Source organism: Zea mays, chromosome 3 (assembly GCF_902167145.1).
Source record: "Zea mays cultivar B73 chromosome 3, Zm-B73-REFERENCE-NAM-5.0, whole genome shotgun sequence".
Classification (NCBI taxonomy): Eukaryota; Viridiplantae; Streptophyta; class Magnoliopsida; order Poales; family Poaceae; genus Zea; species Zea mays.
In genome coordinates, this window is record NC_050098.1 from 154,562,329 (window position 1) to 154,582,140 (window position 19,812).

Below are 19,812 nucleotides of genomic sequence, written 5' to 3' on the forward strand. Positions count from 1 at the left end.
GCATGGCACCGGGGTTACCAAGTCCGGAGAAATCCCAACAGAGGTCGGGCTCACCATCTTCCTCGGACCCCGAGGGCTCGTAGGTCGAGTCGGCCGTCAGTCGGTCCCAGGATGATCGCACACGATACCCCAGAGGGTTTGGACTCGCCTCTAAGAGAGTGCTCACCGAAGCGGAGTCGCTTGGTGGGTCGAGGCCGAATCCAAAAGACACGAGATGGGAATCGGTCGGTACATTTCTGTCGACGGTCGGTGACGAGGTCGCGTCTGGGACTGACTGCACCGTCGTCTCAGGTACGAGGGTGACGCCCAGCAAGCCCTTCCCGAGCGTGCTGACGTCGTGCGTTTGCTTGAGATCGGCGTGTTGCGGGGAGGCGGCGCTCATCTTCGTCTCAGACGCGAGATCGATGCCCGACGCGCCCTCCGTTGGGGCGCCGGCGCCGTCGACTCGCTCGACAGCCAACGAGGTGCCGCTTCCCGCTTGGCCTTGGTTGCCCCGCCTCCTCCTCCGTCGGCGGGGGAGGGGACGGGACAAGCCCGAATGTCGTCCTTCCACCACGTGGGGAAGGCGTCGTCGATTTCCCCACCGGCGAGCGGGTTGTCGACCGCCATTGTTGCTGTCGCACGGCGGGGGAAGGAGTATCATGTCGTAGCTGCCGTCGAGGGACATGAACTCAAGATTCCCGAAACGGAGCACCGTCCCGGGCTGGAAAGGTTGCTGGAGACTGCCCATCTAGAGCTTGACGGGAAGCTGTTCGTCAACACGCAGCAGGCCCCTACCTGGCGCGCCAACTATCGGTGTTTCGAAACCCGGGGGGTCCCTGGACCGATGAGTGAATTGTCGCCGCGTGCCCCAGTCCAGATGGGTCGACGTAAGGCGGAACGCGAAGGGGGGGAAGGAAGCAGCCGGAGGGAGGCAGGCGTGAGAGAGAGCGAATCCCGCGGCCTTCGTGTTAGCCCCGCGCCTGAGTCGGGTGCGCTTGCAGTAGGGGGATACAAGTGTCCACGCGGGAGTGGGAGCGAGCGGCCTTGCGCGAGCGCCGTCCCGTCCTTCTTCGCGCGGGCCAACCCTCTGTAAGAGGGCCCTGGTCCTTCCTTTTATAGGCATAAGGAGAGGATCCAGGTGTACAAATGGGGGTGTAGCAGAGTGCTACGCGTCTAGCGGAGGAGAGCTAGTGCCCTAAGTACATGTCGTCGTGGCAGCCGGAGAGGTCTTGGCACCCGGTTCGTGTGGTGTCGTGGCCGTCGGAGGAGTGCTAGAGCCTGGCGGAAGGACAACTGTCAGAGCTGTCGAGTCCTTGCTGACGTCCTCTTGCTTCCGTAAGGGGGCCGAGAGCCGTCGTCGTCACAGAGCGTGCAAGACGCCATCATTGCCTATCTGGCGGAGCGAGCCAGATGGGACGCCGGTCTTGTTCCCCGTAGCCTGAGTCATCTCGGGGTAGGGTAATGATGGCGCCTCCTGTCGACGTGGTCGGTCCGCGCCCTAGGTTGGGCGATGTGGAGGCTCCTCCGAGGTTGAGGTCGAGTCTGTCTTCCGTGGCCGTGGTCGAGTCCGAGCCCCTGGGTCAGGCGAGGCGGAGACCGTCGGCTGAGGCCAGGGCTGAGTCCGAGCCATGGGGTCGGGCGAAGCGGAGTTCGCCGTCTTCCGGGGCTGAGCCCGAGTCCGAGCTCTGGGTCGGGTGGAGCGGAGTTCGCCGTCTTCCGGGGCTGAGCCCGAGTCCGAGCCCTGGGTCGGGCGGAGCGGAGTTCACCGTCTTCCGGGGCTGAGCCCGAGTCCGAGCCCTGGGTCGGGCGGAGCGGAGTTCGCCGTCTTCCGGGGCTGAGCCCGTGTCCGAGCCCTGGGGTCGGGCGAGGCGGAGTTCGTCGTCTTCCAGGGCTGAGCCCGAGTCCGAGCCCTGGGTCGGGCGGAGCGGAGTTCGCCGTCTTCCGGGGCTGAGCCCGAGTCCGAGCCCTGGGTCGGGCGGAGCGGAGTTCGCCGTCTTCCGGGGCTGAGCCCGAGTCCGAGCCCTGGGTCGGGCGAGGCGGAGTTTCCTATGACGCCCGAGGCCGGCCTTGGCTGCCGTCAGCCTCACTCTGTCGGGTGGCTCAGCAGTCGGAGCGGCGCAGGCGGCGCTGTCCTCTTGTCAGACCGGTCAGTAGAGCGGCGAGGTGACTGCGGTCCGTTCGGCTCTGTCGACTGGAGGGTGTGCGTCAGGATAAAGGTGTCAGGCCACCTTTGCATTAAATGCCCCTGCGATTTGGTCGGTCGGCGTGGCGGTGTGGCCAAGGTTGCTTCTCGGTGAAGACTGGGCCTCGGGCGAGCTGACATTGTGCCCGTTGTTGGAGGGGGGTCCTCGGGCGAGACGTAGGTTCTCCGGGGTCGGCTTCCCTTGCCCGAGGCTAGGCTCGGGCGAGGCACGATCGTGTCCCTTGAATGGACCGATCCTTGACTTAATCGCACCCATCAGGCCTTTGCAGCTTTGTGCTGATGGGGGTTACCAGCTGAGATTTAGGGGCCTTGAGGGTACCCCTAATTATGGTCCCCGACACATGTGTTGCTCTACCTCTCTTACTACTGTGATTCTCTTGTGACAAACTTGTAAGGGCGAGAGGCTCCAATCTGTGGAGATTCCTTGCAAACGGGAGAAAGACTCTAAGGAAGAAAGTCGTGGTATTCAAGTTGATCATTGGATCGCTTGAAAGGGGTTGAATGCAACCCTTGTCTATTGGGACGCCACAACGTGGAAGTAGGCAAGTGTTACTTGGCCGAACCACGGGATAAAAATCGCGTGTCTCGTGTGTTGCTTCTTGTGATTGCTTTGTTCGCACACCGGACAGTCCGGTGTCCCTAATCGATCGTTGGCTCGGCCACATGTCACGCGCAGATTTCGCTATCGACCGTTGGCCGCGGGCGCCGTTGGCTCACCAGACAGTCCGGTGCACCACCGGACATTCCGGTGAATTATAGCCACGTCGCTTTTCTCTTTTCCCGAGAGCGACGAGTTCGTCGCTGACGACTCACCGGACAGTCCGGTGCACCATCAGACAGTCCGGTGATTTATAGTCGCGTTACTCTGTTGTTTCCCGAGAGCAGCCGGTTCACCGTCGACTTAGCCTGGGACACCGGACACTGTCCGGTGCACCACCGGACAGTCCAGTGTGCCAGGTCCGAGCAGATGTTGTTTGTATACAGCCAACTCTTTTCCAATTCTTTTGTCACTGTTTCTATCACTTAGATAAACATGTTAGTACTCAAAAACAATTTACTAGGTCTAGAAACATACCTTGTTTTTTGATTCGCACTTTTTATACATTAGAACTCAATCAATATATGTTGGATATCTAATCACCAAAACACTTATAGAAATGGCCAAGGGCATATTTCCCTTTCACAATGGAGGCCGGTGGTGCCGAGCAGGCCGGTGGTGCCGAGATTGCTCGTCATGGCTGTTGTGCCACCATGGGGCCTCTCTTTGTTGTAGGTGGATATCTTTGTGTCAATAAAACTCTGGTAAGGGCCCCTAGATCTCTTCACTATCTTCTCTGATGCGATTAGCACCGAATCGGGCTTGGATTCGAGCACCGGGGCTACTCTAGTTGCTCACCGGTGATTCATGTCACCGCTTGGCCGCAGTACCCATGATCCACGTGCCAAGTACCTCAACTGTAGGTAGGAGGCTTCTAGATCAATCCGCTCAGGTCCGCCATTCACATAGCACTAGCTGGGATAGAGGGAGTTGCACTAGATCGTGAATTGCACACGCGCCGACAAACTGCGCCGCCATGGTGGCTGCTCTCGCCGCCGTGTTTGGAACCAGCGAAGAAGACGACATTACTGCCATTTATCGCTAATAGAGAGCTAGGATTAGATCTCTTAATACCATTTCGGTACTTCAAATCCAAACTGTCGATCACGTATCGTGTGGTTCGAAGCAGATTAGGGCGTGGACGTCTTTGTGGTCGTCGATCTGTGATCCACTGGTCTCTATTTGATACCGGTTCAGATCTAATCCGGTGCGTCGGTTGACGATCGACGGTTGTGATTAGTGCATACCTCTTCGGACGAGCGACTTTTCAAAAGAACCACCGTGTTTTAGGGATATAAACCGATCGTCTACACCTATGCAAGGATTGTTGCGGATTAGTCCATTTATTTGCAGATGAGACCATGTCTTTCTAGAAAATAATGGTCGCAGCCCATCAATCCCCCGAAAATTATAAAATAAATTCCTAAAATGGATTTTTAGGTATAAAAATAAATTTAGAAATCTTCAATTAATTATAACTTGATCATTTTGACTCCGATTTAATCCGTTCAAGTTGTGTTATATTCATAATAATATTGTCTACACAGTATAACACTAATTTGTATCATATCACTTACTTTTATAATTAGATATTTTTAAAATTATGATTAGGGGATTAACCTTTCTAATCAATGGTAGTCTGTCTGTAATTATAATCTAACTAAAATATAACCTTTAATCAAGTTATGGGACGCTCTTGGCTGACTAATTAGAAAAGCTAGTATGTGAGAGCCTTAGTCGGAAGGGACAAGCGAGGAGGAGTTGCGTAAGCATAGGAAGGTTCTCGGGTTAAACAGTCTGTGATGGCTTTTCGAACGAGGGATTCCTATACCCCCTCTGTCTGAATCCGTAGTGGTTTTCTCGTACTAGTGAAACTTTGTAAAGGTCTCATAGTGTTACCATATATCACCGCCTCGGTAGAGATGTATGCGATTTATGGCCCCGTAGCAGATGAGTATCACAACTTGTGGGTATAGATATGCAACCTCTGTATAGCATAAAACTAGTATATCAGTCGTGCTCACGGTTAAGAGCAGCTCAGACTCTCACATGAGTAACTTATGGTATTAAACTTAACCTGTCATTTGCATTTGTTGGGTTTATTATTAATTGTGATCTTTTGTTTAATTGAGTTGGTATATACTAAAATTTTGACCAACTTAAAAAAATCAATGTTCAACCTTAACCATTAGCCTTACACTACATTTTTCCTCGTACTTGTTGAGTGATCACCATATAGAAGCTCATTTTTGCTATAATCACATTAATCAAATCAGGTCAAGAACAAGATCATATATTGATCTACCGTATTGAAAAAGCCAAATGTTGTAAACTAACATCAAAATATATCCAGCGGCGAGTCGGGCAGCTTTAGCTTGGTCCCGGTGGTTGGACGCAATCTTCCGTATTCGGCTGAAGATGCTGTAGGTACAGGTACAGTGCCCATCGTCTCGTCTCGTCGTGGCTGCGTTTCAGGCCCAGCAGAACAGATAGTGTGACTCAAGAAGGCCAGCCCAAAAAACCTACTGCCATTCGTCGAGGGCAGCACAGAAGCACCAGAACGACTGGCAGGTAAGGCAGATGGCAATTTGGTTTTTCCTGGTCAGATCGCAGGACATCTTGAACGCTTCAGTGGACGGTACGACGGGACCATGTCTGAAATCCTGGATCGAGAGATCATCGCCATCCGTATCTACCGTGATGATGCAGATACGTGTCGGTGCCAAGGCACCAGCTTCATTCATTGCTCCATGCCAAATACTGTCCCCTCCCTAGGCCTCCCCCGCCCTAGAACAGTGACTACAGGACAGGAAGGCTACTCTGGCCTGGCGTCGACGCGTCGTCCTCATGGTCCGCCCCTCCAGCTCGGCACATAAGATAACAGCATCGTTTGCATCGCATCATGTTGCAAATGTGACATAGCCAAAGCTGCCTGTGACCGGACCAGCAGCAACCAATGGTGTATTGTTCACCTCAAGCTGGCAGGCAAGAGAAGACTGTCGGGATGGGTTGAGCAAACAGACGCCTCCGAAACCACGGAGCTCTGCCTCTCCTTGTCTTCCTCACGCGACACATTTCACAGAAGGAGAGTTCCGCAGTCAGGGGCTCTTGAGAAACTGATAATGGTGCGCAATGTGATCGGTCGTATCCAGGCTGCATGCGCAACGTCAGAGTAGCCCCTACAGACTTGCACGCCTCCTCAAAGTTGCGAGGTAGCAACTGCTGCTCAGCCAGGAACTTGTCAGACTGCCCCTAAACAAAACAAAGTTGTCAATAAGGGCAACATCGGGTAAGATAAGAACTCCCACAGCAATAATCCTTTTTTACTTCTACTCTGAGACAGACAGAAAAAAAAAACTAGATAGTAGCAGCCTCAGGACTCATCAGACATTTAGTTTTCTCCAAACAGCGTCACGCTGTGAGTGATGTATGATAGTTATGAGCTCTAAAATCTATCGGAAACAGTTGATAAGCTTGACCCTACTCTACTCTTTAGGAGCCTGCTAGACGACTAGACCACTAACCGGTTCAATCAAAACATGACATTTTAAATTGAATCAATCCATTCAGGCGGTAGGGGTCCATGCTACTGTTAATAACTGTTCTTGTGTGGAGTCCAACAGATGCTAGGTGAATAAGTAGAGGTCTCATCGTTTGATGAGCTAATCCAACCCAGTGTACAAGATCATCAAAATGGCTGTACTCAATCACGTGCAACAGCGTAACAAAGAAAACGCGAACAGCCCAATTGAAAAAACGTTCTGAGGTCCCCATTTGCCATCAACTTCCCACCTACCTATTATCCAGGATGGCAACTCAATAATGTTGACACAAACATCTGAGTAAGGCCCTGTTTCAATCTTGCGAGATAAACTTTAGCAGCTTTTTTTAGCTACTTTTAGTCGTTTATAATCTAAACAGGAGAGCTAATGGTGGTAATTGAAACTAAACTTTAGCACTTCAATTCATATAGCTAAAGTTTAGCAGGAAGCTAAAGTTTATCCCGTGAGATTGAAACGGGGCCTAAAGCTACTTGAGTCAGATTCAGTAGTAGTACCTCAAAAGAAATCCAGCGACAATGATAAGTAGATTTTTAGATGGATCCTGGATTTGTTCTGATACGGGCTGGGTGGTCTGGGTGAGATTTCATTTTCAAGAATGAGATACATCAAATGTAAGCACTAAATGACTAGTCAACCCATTTTTTTAAAAAAAAAAACATGTGTGGACAGGCAAGCAGGTGGTTTGGCCACACAGGCATGTGCCACTACAGTCGATTTAAAACCATATTTCCTCATTTTCAAACAGCTAATAGTTACTCCCCATGTTTTCAAAATATAGGATAACAAACGAGCTGGGCTAGCTACAAAGTGATAGCAGAGACAGGACATGAGTAAATACATGGCCAACACTGTACCTGGTCAATTAGGATAGGAGTGGAAACTTTGCTGTTCTTTTTAATCAGGCAGGTTGCTGTCATATTCCTACACAAATCAGGCACTTATATGTATCAAACATGTCTCAGAGATAAATGGTTTCTAAGGGCTTGTTTGGGAGGCAGCGGATTGGAGGGGCTAAAATCCAAATCCCCTTGCTATTCAATTTTGAATAACAAGGGGATTTCTCAATTCCGCTTGCTCCAAAACAAGTCCTAAAGAGGAGAATACCTCCCAATCTGATTTAGTAGAGCCCAGGTAATTTGAGAATGCTTTCTGTCCCCAGGGGCAGTTTATCGGATTGGCAATTGGAGCAAATGCTGATACTGACTGAAATATAAGATAAACCAAAACTTCACGGTGAAATTCAGTATAAAATGCCATGAACGTCAACTTGAAAGGATTATCTAGGCTAAATAAAATGTCATGCAAAGAGTACCTTGTATTTATCGGTGTTTTTCAAGTAAATTGTCAGTGCACCATGGCCTCCCATTGAGTGCCCAAAAATTGATGCCTGTGAAGTGTTAAGCTGTTCAAAGTTATCGCTTAAAACTTTTGGAAGTTCCTTCACAATATAGTCATACATGCGCCAATTTTTCCACTTTTCATTTGTGGCGTTCAAATAAAACCCGGCACCTAGTAACAAAAACAAATGTTAGCACAACTGAATGAGTGCAGAAATAAAATCATCCATGCTACTAGTATAAAACTTCAAGTGGTTTCTGCAATGTTCCAACAGGAATGTTTTTACAGAATGCAATGGAACTCCCCTTACTACTAGAGCACTACTATAACCTACTTGCAGTCATAAGGGTGTCAATTTTCCCTCTTCCTCAAAACATGTAAAAGAATCTCATCATGTACAGTACAGCTACTGTGTCACCATGAGCAAACATAGGGCACTACAAACAAGCGACACTGCACACTCCTTTCGAATTTGCTAAAATCCACTTACGTTAACACAGGATGACTATGGTACAAGGTCACAATAAACTCTAAAAAATATTAACCAGCAGGGCTGCAGGAAATAAGCAGTGTTTTATCCGGACCTCTAGATACACCGACATGGAAGTTGACGTATTATTCTTGCAAATCGAATGTTGCTTCTATTGTTACTTTATCGATACGTTACCAAGTTGAGTCCGCTGTAACCCAAATGTTTCTTTTTTCTGCATAATTTCTATTCTCCTTTTTGAAAGGTAATTAGGCTTACACCTAATTCCTAAATAATTTTGGTGGTTGAATTGCCCAACACAAATAATTGGACTAACTAGTTTGCCCAAGTGTGTAGATTATACAGGTGTAAAAGGTTCACCCTCAGCCAATAAAAAGACCAAGTTTTGGATTCAATAAAGGAGCAAAGGGGCAACCGAAGGCACCCCTGGTCTGGCGCACCGGACTGTCCGGTGTGCCACCGGACAGTGAACAGTACCTGTCCGGTGCACCAGGGGACTCAGACTCAAACTCGCCACCTTCGGGAATTTCCAGGGCGACTCGGCTATAATTCACCGGACTGTCCGGTGTACACCGGACAGTGTCCGGTGCGCCAAGGGAGGTCGGCCTCAGGAACTCGCCAGCTTCGGGAAACGCCAACGGATAGCCCGCTAAAATTCACCGGACTGTCCGGTGTGCACCGGACTGTCCGGTGCGACTCCGGTACAACGGCTATCTCCGCGCCAACGGCTCTCTGCCGCGCAATAAATGCGCGCTCTGCGCGCGCAGATGGCAGGCGTGCCCATACTGGCACACCGGACAAGGAACAGTACATGTCCGGTGTGCACCGGACACCCAGGCGGGCCCACAAGTCAGAAGCTCCAACGGTCAGAATCCAACGGCAGTGATGACGTGGCAGGGGGCACCGGACTGTCCGGTGTGCACCGGACTGTCCGGTGCGCCATCGAACAGACAGGATTCCCAACGGCCACATTTGGTGGTTGGGGCTATAAATACCCCAACCACCCCACCATTCATTGCATCCAAGTTTTCCACTTCTCAACTACTACAAGAGCTCTAGCATTCAATTCTAGACACACTAAAGAGATCAAATCCTCTCCAATTCCACACAAAGCCCTAGTGACTAGTGAGAGTGATTTGCCGTGTTCATTTGAGCTCTTGCGCTTGGATTGCTTCTTTTCTTTCTCACTTGTTCTTGTGATCAAAACCCCATTGTAATCAAGGCAAGAGGCACCAATTGTGTGGTGGCCCTTGCGGGGAAGTTTTGTTCCCGGCTTTGATTTGAGAAGAGAAGCTCACTCGGTCCGAGGGACCGTTTGAGAGAGGGAAGGGTTGAAAGAGACCCGGCCTTTGTGGCCTCCTCAACGGGGAGTAGGTTTGAGAGAACCGAACCTCGGTAAAACAAATCCGTGTGTCACACTTCATTATTTGCTCGTGATTTGTTTTGCGCCCTCTCTCGCGGACTCGTTTATATTTCTAACGCTAACCCGGCTTGAAGTTGTGTTTATATTTGTAAATTTCAGTTTCGCCCTATTGACCCCCCCTCTAGGCGACTATCAATTGGTATCAGAGCCCGGTGCTTCATTAGAGCCTAACCGCTCGAAGTGATGTCGGGAGATCACGCCAAGAAGGAGATGGAGACCGGCGAAAAGCCCACTACAAGCCAAGGGAGCACTTCATCGGAAGAGTCCCGCACCAAGAGGAAGGAGAAGAAGAAGATCTCCTCCAACAAAGGGAAGGAGAAGAAATCTTCTTCTCATCACAAAGAGAAGAAGGAAAAATCTTCTTCCCACAAGCCGCATCGGAGCGGTGACAAGCACAAGAGGATGAGGAAGGTGGTCTACTACGAGACCGACACTTCATCACCTTCCACCTCCGGCTCCGACGCGGCATCCGTCACTTCTAAGCGCCAAGAGCGCAAGAAGTATAGTAAGATTCCCCTATGCTACCCTCGCATTTCAAAGCATACACCTTTACTTTCCGTCCCATTAGGCAAACCACCAACTTTTGATGGTGAAGATTATGCTAGGTGGAGCGATTTAATGCGATTTCATCTAACCTCGCTCCACAAAGGTATATGGGATGTTGTTGAGTTTGGTGCGCAGGTACCGTCAGTAGGGGATCAAGACTATGATGAGGATGAGGTGGCCCAAATCGAGCACTTCAACTCACAAGCCACAATAATACTCCTCGCCTCACTAAGTAGAGAGGAATATAACAAAGTACAAGGGTTGAAGAACGCCAAGGAGGTTTGGGATGTACTCAAAACCGCGCACGAGGGAGACGAGCTCACCAAGATCACCAAGCGGGAAACGATCGAGGGGGAGCTCGGTCGGTTCCGGCTTCACAAAGGGGAGGAGCCACAACACATGTACAACCGGCTCAAGACTTTGGTGAACCAAGTGCGCAACCTCGGGAGCAAGAAGTGGGACGATCATGAAGTGGTAAATGTTATCTTAAGATCTCTCATTTTTCTTAATCCCACTCAAGTTCAATTGATTCGTGGTAATCCTAGATATACTAAAATGACCCCCGAGGAAGTTATCGGGCATTTTGTAAGTTTTGAGTGCATGATAGAAGGCTCGAGGAAAATCAACGAGCTTGGCGACTCATCCGAAGCCCAACCCGTTGCATTCAAGGCAACGGAGGAGAAGAAGGAGGAGTCTACACCAAGTCGACAACCAATAGACGCCTCCAAGCTTGACAATGAGGAGATGGCGCTCGTCATCAAGAGCTTCCGCCAAATCCTCAAACAAAGGAGGGGGAAAGACTACAAGTCCCGCTCCAAGAAGGTTTGCTACAAATGTGGTAAGCCCGGTCATTTTATTGCTAAATGTCCTATATCTAGTGACAGTGATCGAGGCGACGACAAGAAGGGGAGAAGAAAGGAGAAGAAAAGGTACTACAAGAAGAAGGGCGGCGATGCCCATGTTTGTCGGGAATGGGATTCCGACGAGAGCTCAAGCGACTCCTCCGACGACGAGGACGCCGCCAACATCGCCGTCACCAAGGGACTTCTCTTTCCCAACGTCGGCCACAAGTGCCTCATGGCAAAGGACGGCAAAAAGAAGAAGGTTAAATCCAACTCCTCCACTAAATATGAATCGTCTAGTGATGATAATGCTAGTGATGAGGAGGATAATTTGCGTATTCTCTTTGCCAATCTTAACATGGAGCAAAAAGAAAAACTAAATGAATTGATTAGTGCTATTCATGAAAAGGATGACCTTTTGGACTCCCAAGAGGATTGTCTAATTAAAGAAAACAAGAAACATGTTAAGGTTAAAAAGGCTTATGCTCTAGAAGTAGAAAAATGTGAAAAATTGTCTAGTGAGCTAAGCACATGCCGTGAGATTATTGACAACCTTAGGAATGAAAATGCTAGTTTAAATGCTAAGGTTGATTCTCATGTTTGTAATGTTTCAATTCCCAATCCTAGAGATAATAATGATGATTTGCTTGCTAGGATTGAAGAATTAAACATTTCTCTTGCTAGCCTTAGATTAGAGAATGAAAATTTGATTGCTAAGGCTAAAGATTTTGATGTTTGCAAAGTTACAATCGCCGATCTTAGAGATAAAAATGATATTCTTCATGCTAAGATTGTTGAACTTAATTCTTGCAAACCCTCTACATCTATTATTGAGCATGTATCTATTTGTACTAGATGTAGAGATATTGATATTAATGCTATTCATGATCATATGGCTTTAATTAAACAACAAAATGATCATATAGCAAAACTAGATGCTAAAATTGCCGAGCATAACTTGGAAAATGAAAAATTTAAATTTGCTCGTAGCATGCTTTATAATGGGAGACGCCCGGGCATTAAGGATGGCATTGGCTTCCAAAGGGGAGACAATGTCAAAATTAGTGCCCCTCCTAAGAGATTGTCTAACTTTGTTAAGGGCAAGGCTCCCATGCCTCAGGATAACGAGGGTTACATTTTGTACCCTGCCGGCTATCCTGAGAGCAAAATTAGGAGAATTCACTCTAGGAAGTCTCACTCTGGCCCTAACCATGCTTTTATGTATAGGGGTGAGACATCTAGCTCTAGGCAACCAACCCGTGCCAAGTTGCCTAGAAAGAAAACTCCTAGTACATCAAATGATCATAACATTTCATTTAAAACTTTTGATGCATCTTATGTGTTGACTAACAAATCCGGCAAAGTAGTTGCCAAATATGTTGGGGACAAGCACAAGGGGTCAAGGACTTGTGTTTGGGTACCCAAAGTTCTTGTGTCTAATGCCAAAGGACCCAAAACCATTTGGGTACCTAAAGTCAAGAACTAAAATTGTTTTGTAGGTTTATGCATCCGGGGGCTCAAGTTGGATACTCGACAGCGGGTGCACAAACCACATGACAGGGGAGAAGAGGATGTTCTCCTCATATGAGAAAAACCAAAATCCTCAACGAGCTATCACATTCGGGGATGGAAATCAAGGTTTGGTCAAAGGATTGGGTAAAATTGCTATATCTCCTGACCATTCTATTTCCAATGTTTTTCTTGTAGATTCTTTAGATTACAACTTGCTTTCTGTTTCCCAATTATGTCAAATGGGCTACAACTGTCTATTTACTGATGTAGGTGTCACTGTCTTTAGAAGAAGTGATGATTCAATAGCATTTAAGGGTGTGTTAGAGGGTCAGCTATATTTGGTAGATTTTGATAGAGCTGAACTCGACACATGCTTAATTGCTAAGACTAACATGGGTTGGCTCTGGCACCGCCGACTAGCCCATGTTGGGATGAAGAATCTTCACAAGCTTCTAAAGGGAGAACACATTTTAGGATTAACAAATGTTCATTTTGAGAAAGACAGGATTTGTAGCGCATGTCAAGCGGGGAAGCAAGTTGGAATCCATCATCCACACAAGAACATCATGACGACCGACAGGCCGCTTGAGCTACTCCACATGGATCTATTCGGCCCGATTGCTTACATAAGCATCGGCGGGAGTAAGTATTGTCTTGTTATTGTGGATGATTATTCTCGCTTCACTTGGGTATTCTTTTTACAGGAAAAATCTCAAACCCAAGAGACCTTAAAGGGATTCTTGAGACGGGCTCAAAATGAGTTCGGCTTAAGGATCAAGAAAATAAGAAGCGACAACGGGACGGAGTTCAAGAACTCACAAATTGAAGGCTTCCTTGAGGAGGAGGGCATCAAGCATGAGTTCTCCTCTCCCTACACGCCTCAACAAAATGGTGTAGTGGAGAGGAAGAATCGAACTCTTTTGGACATGGCAAGAACCATGCTTGATGAGTACAAGACACCGGACCGGTTTTGGGCCGAAGCGGTCAACACCGCCTGCTACGCCATCAACCGGTTATATCTTCACTGAATCCTCAAGAAGACATCATATGAACTCCTAACCGGTAAAAAGCCCAACATTTCATATTTTAGAGTTTTTGGTAGCAAATGCTTTATTCTTGTTAAAAGAGGTAGAAAATCTAAATTTGCTCCTAAAACTGTAGAAGGCTTTTTACTTGGTTATGACTCAAACACAAGGGCATATAGGGTCTTTAACAAGTCCACTGGACTAGTTGAAGTCTCATGTGACGTTGTGTTTGATGAAACTAACGGCTCTCAAGTAGAGCAAGTTGATCTTGATGAGATAGGTAATGAAGAGGCTCCATGCATAGCGCTAAGGAACATGTCCATTGGGGATGTGTGTCCTAAGGAATCCGAAGAGCCTCCAAGTGCACAAGATCAACCGTCCTCCTCCATGCAAGCATCTCCACCAACTCAAAATGAGGATGAAGCTCAAGTTGATGAAGGGCAAAATCAAGAAGATGAGCCACCTCAAGATGATGGCAATGATCAAGGCGGAGATGCAATTGATCAAGAAAAGGAGGATGAGGAAGAACCAAGGCCGCCACATCCAAGAGTCCACCAAGCAATACAAAGAGATCACCCCGTCGACACCATCCTCGGCGACATTCATAAGGGGGTAACTACTCGATCTCGGGTTGCACATTTCTGTGAGCATTACTCTTTTGTTTCCTCTATTGAGCCACACAGGGTGGAGGAAGCACTTCAAGATTCGGATTGGGTGGTGGCGATGCAAGAGGAGCTCAACAACTTCACTAGGAATGAGGTATGGCACTTGGTTCCACGTCCTAACCAAAATGTTGTAGGAACCAAATGGGTCTTCCGCAACAAGCAAGATGAGCATGGTGTGGTGACAAGGAACAAAGCACGACTTGTGGCCAAGGGATATTCTCAAGTCGAAGGTTTGGATTTCGGTGAAACCTATGCACCCGTAGCTAGGCTTGAGTCAATTCGCATATTATTGGCCTATGCTACTTACCATGGCTTTAAGCTTTATCAAATGGACGTGAAAAGTGCCTTCCTCAACGGACCAATCAAGGAAGAGGTCTATGTTGAGCAACCTCCCGGCTTTGAAGACAGTGAGTACCCTAATCATGTCTATAGGCTCTCTAAGGCGCTTTATGGGCTCAAGCAAGCCCCAAGAGCATGGTATGAATGCCTAAGAGATTTCCTTATTTCTAATGGCTTCAAAGTCGGCAAGGCCGATCCTACTCTATTCACTAAAACTCTTGACAATGATTTGTTTGTATGCCAAATTTATGTTGATGATATCATATTTGGGTCTACTAACGAATCTACTTGTGAGGAATTTAGTAGGATCATGACAAAGAAATTCGAGATGTCTATGATGGGGGAGTTGAAGTATTTCTTAGGATTTCAAGTGAAGCAACTCCAAGAGGGCACCTTCCTTTGCCAAACGAAGTACACTCAAGATATTCTAAGCAAGTTTGGAATGAAGGATGCCAAGCCCATCAAAACACCCATGGGAACCAATGGGCATCTCGACCTCGACACGGGAGGTAAGTCCGTGGATCAAAAGGTATACCGGTCGATGATTGGTTCATTGCTTTATTTATGTGCATCTCGACCGGATATTATGCTTTCCGTTTGCATGTGTGCAAGATTTCAATCCGACCCTAAGGAATCCCACCTTACGGCCGTAAAACGAATCTTGAGATATTTAGCTTATACTCCTAAGTTTGGGCTTTGGTACCCTCGGGGATCCATGTTTGATTTGATTGGTTATTCGGATGCCGATTGGGCGGGGTGTAAAATTAATAGGAAGAGCACATCGGGGACTTGCCAGTTCTTGGGAAGATCCTTGGTGTCTTGGGCTTCAAAGAAGCAAAATTCGGTCGCTCTTTCCACCGCCGAAGCCGAGTACATTGCCGCAGGTCATTGTTGCGCGCAATTGCTTTGGATGAGGCAAACCCTGCGGGACTACGGTTACAAATTAACCAAAGTCCCTTTGCTATGTGATAATGAGAGTGCAATCAAAATGGCCGACGATCCCGTCGAGCATAGCCGCACTAAGCACATAGCCATTCGGTATCATTTTCTTAGGGATCACCAACAAAAGGGGGATATCGAGATTTCTTACATTAATACTAAAGATCAATTAGCCGATATCTTTACCAAGCCACTTGATGAACAATCTTTTACCAGACTTAGGCATGAGCTCAATATTCTTGATTCTAGAAATTTCTTTTGCTAGCTTGCACACATAGCTCATTTGAATACCTTTGATCATATCTCTTTTATATGCTATGACTAATGCGTTTTCAAGTCTATTTCAAACCAAGTCACAGGTATATTGAAAGGGAATTGGAGTCTTCGGCGAAGACAAAGGCTTCCACTCCGTAACTCATCCTTCGCCATCGCTCCAAGAAAAGGACCTTGTCTTTGGGGGAGAAAGTAAAAGCCCAAAGCAAAAGGACCGAATTTCGTCTTTGGTATAATCTTAACTCATTTACTTATGACCAAAGGGGAAGAAATTACTTCGAGGGCTCTAATGATTCCGTTTTTTGGCGATTCATGCCAAAAAGGGGGAGAAATAAGCCCAAAGCAAAAGGACCGCACCACCACCAATTTCAAAAACTTAGTGCTTTTCAAAAGTATTTATCAATTGATATCCTATTGTGTTCAAAAAGGGGAGAAAGTAGTATTTCAAAAATGATATATCAAAACCTTCTTGAACACTAAGAGATGGATCTCCTTTAGGGGGAGTTTTGTTTAGTCAAAGGAAAAGCATTTGAAACAGGGGGAGAAAATTTCAAATCTTGAAAATGCTTTGCAAACTCCTATTCATTTACCTTTGACTATTTGCAAAAGATCTTTGAAATGAATTTACAAAAAAAAAATTTGCAAAAACAAAACATGTGGTGCAAACGTGGTCCAAAATACTAAATAAGAAAGAAACATTCCATGCATATCTTGTAAGTAGTTATATTGGCTCAATTCCAAGCAACCTTTACACTTACATTATGCAAACTAGTTCAATTATGCACATCTCTGTTTGCTTTGGTTTGTGTTGGCATCAATCACCAAAAAGGGGGAGATTGAAAGGGAATTAGGCTTACACCTAGTTCCTAAATAATTTTGGTGGTTGAATTGCCCAACACAAATAATTGGACTAACTAGTTTGCCCAAGTGTGTAGATTATACAGGTGTAAAAGGTTCACCCTCAGCCAATAAAAAGACCAAGTTTTGGATTCAATAAAGGAGCAAAGGGGCAACCGAAGGCACCCCTGGTCTGGCGCACCGGACTGTCCGGTGTGCCACCGGACAGTGAACAGTACCTGTCCGGTGCACCAGGGGACTCAGACTCAAACTCGCCACCTTCGGGAATTTCCAGGGCGACTCGGCTATAATTCACCGGACTGTCCGGTGTACACCGGACAGTGTCCGGTGCGCCAAGGGAGGTCGGCCTCAGGAACTCGCCAGCTTCGGGAAACGCCAACGGATAGCCCGCTAAAATTCACCGGACTATCCGGTGTGCACCGGACTGTCCGGTGCGACTCCGGTACAACGGCTATCTCCGCGCCAACGGCTCTCTGCCGCGCAATAAATGCGCGCTCTGCGCGCGCAGATGGCAGGCGTGCCCATACTGGCACACCGGACAAGGAACAGTACATGTCCGGTGTGCACCGGACACCCAGGCGGGCCCACAAGTCAGAAGCTCCAACGGTCAGAATCCAACGGCAGTGATGACGTGGCAGGGGGCACCGGACTGTCCGGTGTGCACCGGACTGTCCGGTGCGCCATCGAACAGACAGGATTCCCAACGGCCACATTTGGTGGTTGGGGCTATAAATACCCCAACCACCCCACCATTCATTGCATCCAAGTTTTCCACTTCTCAACTACTACAAGAGCTCTAGCATTCAATTCTAGACACACTAAAGAGATCAAATCCTCTCCAATTCCACACAAAGCCCTAGTGACTAGTGAGAGTGATTTGCCGTGTTCATTTGAGCTCTTGCGCTTGGATTGCTTCTTTTCTTTCTCACTTGTTCTTGTGATCAAAACCCCATTGTAATCAAGGCAAGAGGCACCAATTGTGTGGTGGCCCTTGCGCGGAAGTTTTGTTCCCGGCTTTGATTTGAGAAGAGAAGCTCACTCGGTCCGAGGGACCGTTTGAGAGAGGGAAGGGTTGAAAGAGACCCGGCCTTTGTGGCCTCCTCAACGGGGAGTAGGTTTGAGAGAACCGAACCTCGGTAAAACAAATCCGTGTGTCACACTTCATTATTTGCTCGCGATTTGTTTTGCGCCCTCTCTCGTGGACTCGTTTATATTTCTAACGCTAACCCGGCTTGAAGTTGTGTTTATATTTGTAAATTTCAGTTTCGCCCTATTCACCCCCCCTCTAGGCGACTATCACTTTTGTAATTCAATGATCTTTTGTTACCAACGATTTGACAAAAATGCTGATGTAGATCTGTTGACACCTTTTTGGAGGCGTCAATCACTCAAAAGAACCAGCGGCGGTGCTCTCTGGCCAGGCGCGGACGGTCCGCGGCACAGGGCCGAACGGTCCGCGACCTGGCGTGAGGCGGAGGTGCTCTCTGGTCAGTCACGGACGGTCCGCGGCACAGGGCCGGACGGTCCGTGACCTGGTACAGGAGCCCGGGTTCCCTGCCTGACGGCCGGACGGTCCGCGCCCTGGGGCCGGACGGTCCGCACGTGCGCAGGGGCGGCGGAGGATCGCCGGCGGCGCCTGGATCTCGCTCCCGGGAGGGACCCCGTCGGGGAGGAGAGATCCTAGGGGTTGTCTAGGCTCGGCAGGCCGACCTAGACTCCTCTAATCGACGTAGAGTCGAAGAGAAGCGGAGAATTTGGGGATTGGAATACTAAACTAGGGCTAAACTAGAACTAGACTAGAACTACTCCTAATGCATAAGGTAAAAACGAGTAATAGACTGGATTTGATCGATTGTTGGGGGTTCAATCGGCCGTAGCCCTTCATCTATATAAAGGAGGAGGTCTGGATCCGCTTCAAACTGATTTCCGAGTTAATCCCACGGTTTTAGGTAACAAATCCCGCGAGAAACTAGGAACCCTAACTGACTCTGCGCACGCGCGGACCGTCCGCGCCACCACCGCGGACTGTCCAGACCGCGGACCGTCCGGCCTCGGGGCCGGACCGTCCGCACTGCTCTTTTTAGAGCTCAACATATGCCCCCCTGCCTTTTGGTGAAGGTTGACGAACCAAAAGCATACGGACTAAACCTGATGTAGGTCACCGACTTTTCGATATGGAGATTATTCAATAAAGCACCAATATAAAGGCCGTTTCGGATTGTATCTTTCTCGGCCATGACAATTTGATCAATGGATCAAAAGGAATTGAATGGAGGTGCCCCCAGTCTGGATAGGCGAAGGGACTATACATGTACCATGGATTCATCATCGTGCCATTCCATGTTTGAACAGGATAATATACCGACGATGAGTAAATAGGTGGAAAGTACCCTGGTCTCATAGAATGAATAGGCGATGCTTGTTGTGTCGCCTTTCGGGTCCTTTTGTTTGACCGTTTTGTTTTAGCAGGTGACCGGGGTTTCTTTGTTGACTGATCAAAAGTAGGATCGGCTTTAATCAGCTGATTATATGTGCTTTGACCTTGCGTCTTTTTCCTTGCTTTGTGTAGAGGTTGACGCCTTTGGTCATAGGTGGACTGTCCAGCTGAGTTAGCCGGACCGTTTGTCTGAGCACCGGATTGTCCGCACGTAGGTGTCGGACCATCTACGATGCTGGGGCTAGGCTGATGTGTTTGGTTCATTAACTGTGCCTGCCCCCCGGCGTCTTCGGACCTTTTAGCCTTCTCGTCCGAAGCCTTTCGAGCAATCTCCTTTTGTGATATATCTGACATGCGAGGATTGCTGATGACGATGCCCTTGCCTTTGCCTTTATCGGCCATTTCGGGCCGAACCAAGATCTTTTTGCGTGTGAGTTCTATTGTATTAACAGGAAAGGGTTGTGTGTCTACTTGCATCTCCTGAAAAGCCAATCGACCCTCATTTATGGCCGATTCTATCTGTCGACAAAAAACATTACAATCATTGGTGGCATGAGAAAAGGAATTATGCCACTTACAATAAGCACGCCTCTTTAATTCATCAGGAGGAGGAATAGTATGAGTTAATTTAATGTTGCCGTTTTTCAGTAACTCGTCAAATATTTTATCGCATTTAGCAACATTAAAGGTAAACTTAACTTCTTCTTGTTGATTCTTTCGAATCGACTGTAAAGCAGAACACGCTGAAGGTTTAGCCTGTCCTGGCCAAACCAGTTCGG

General features: G+C 47.9%; 1 pseudogene; it reads right to left on the reverse strand.

The window, feature by feature from the left end:
- Window positions 1-5,121: 5,121 nt before the first annotated feature.
- LOC103652277 (S-formylglutathione hydrolase-like) overlaps window positions 5,122-19,812 on the reverse strand; it is a 45,804-nt pseudogene continuing 31,113 nt past the window's right edge.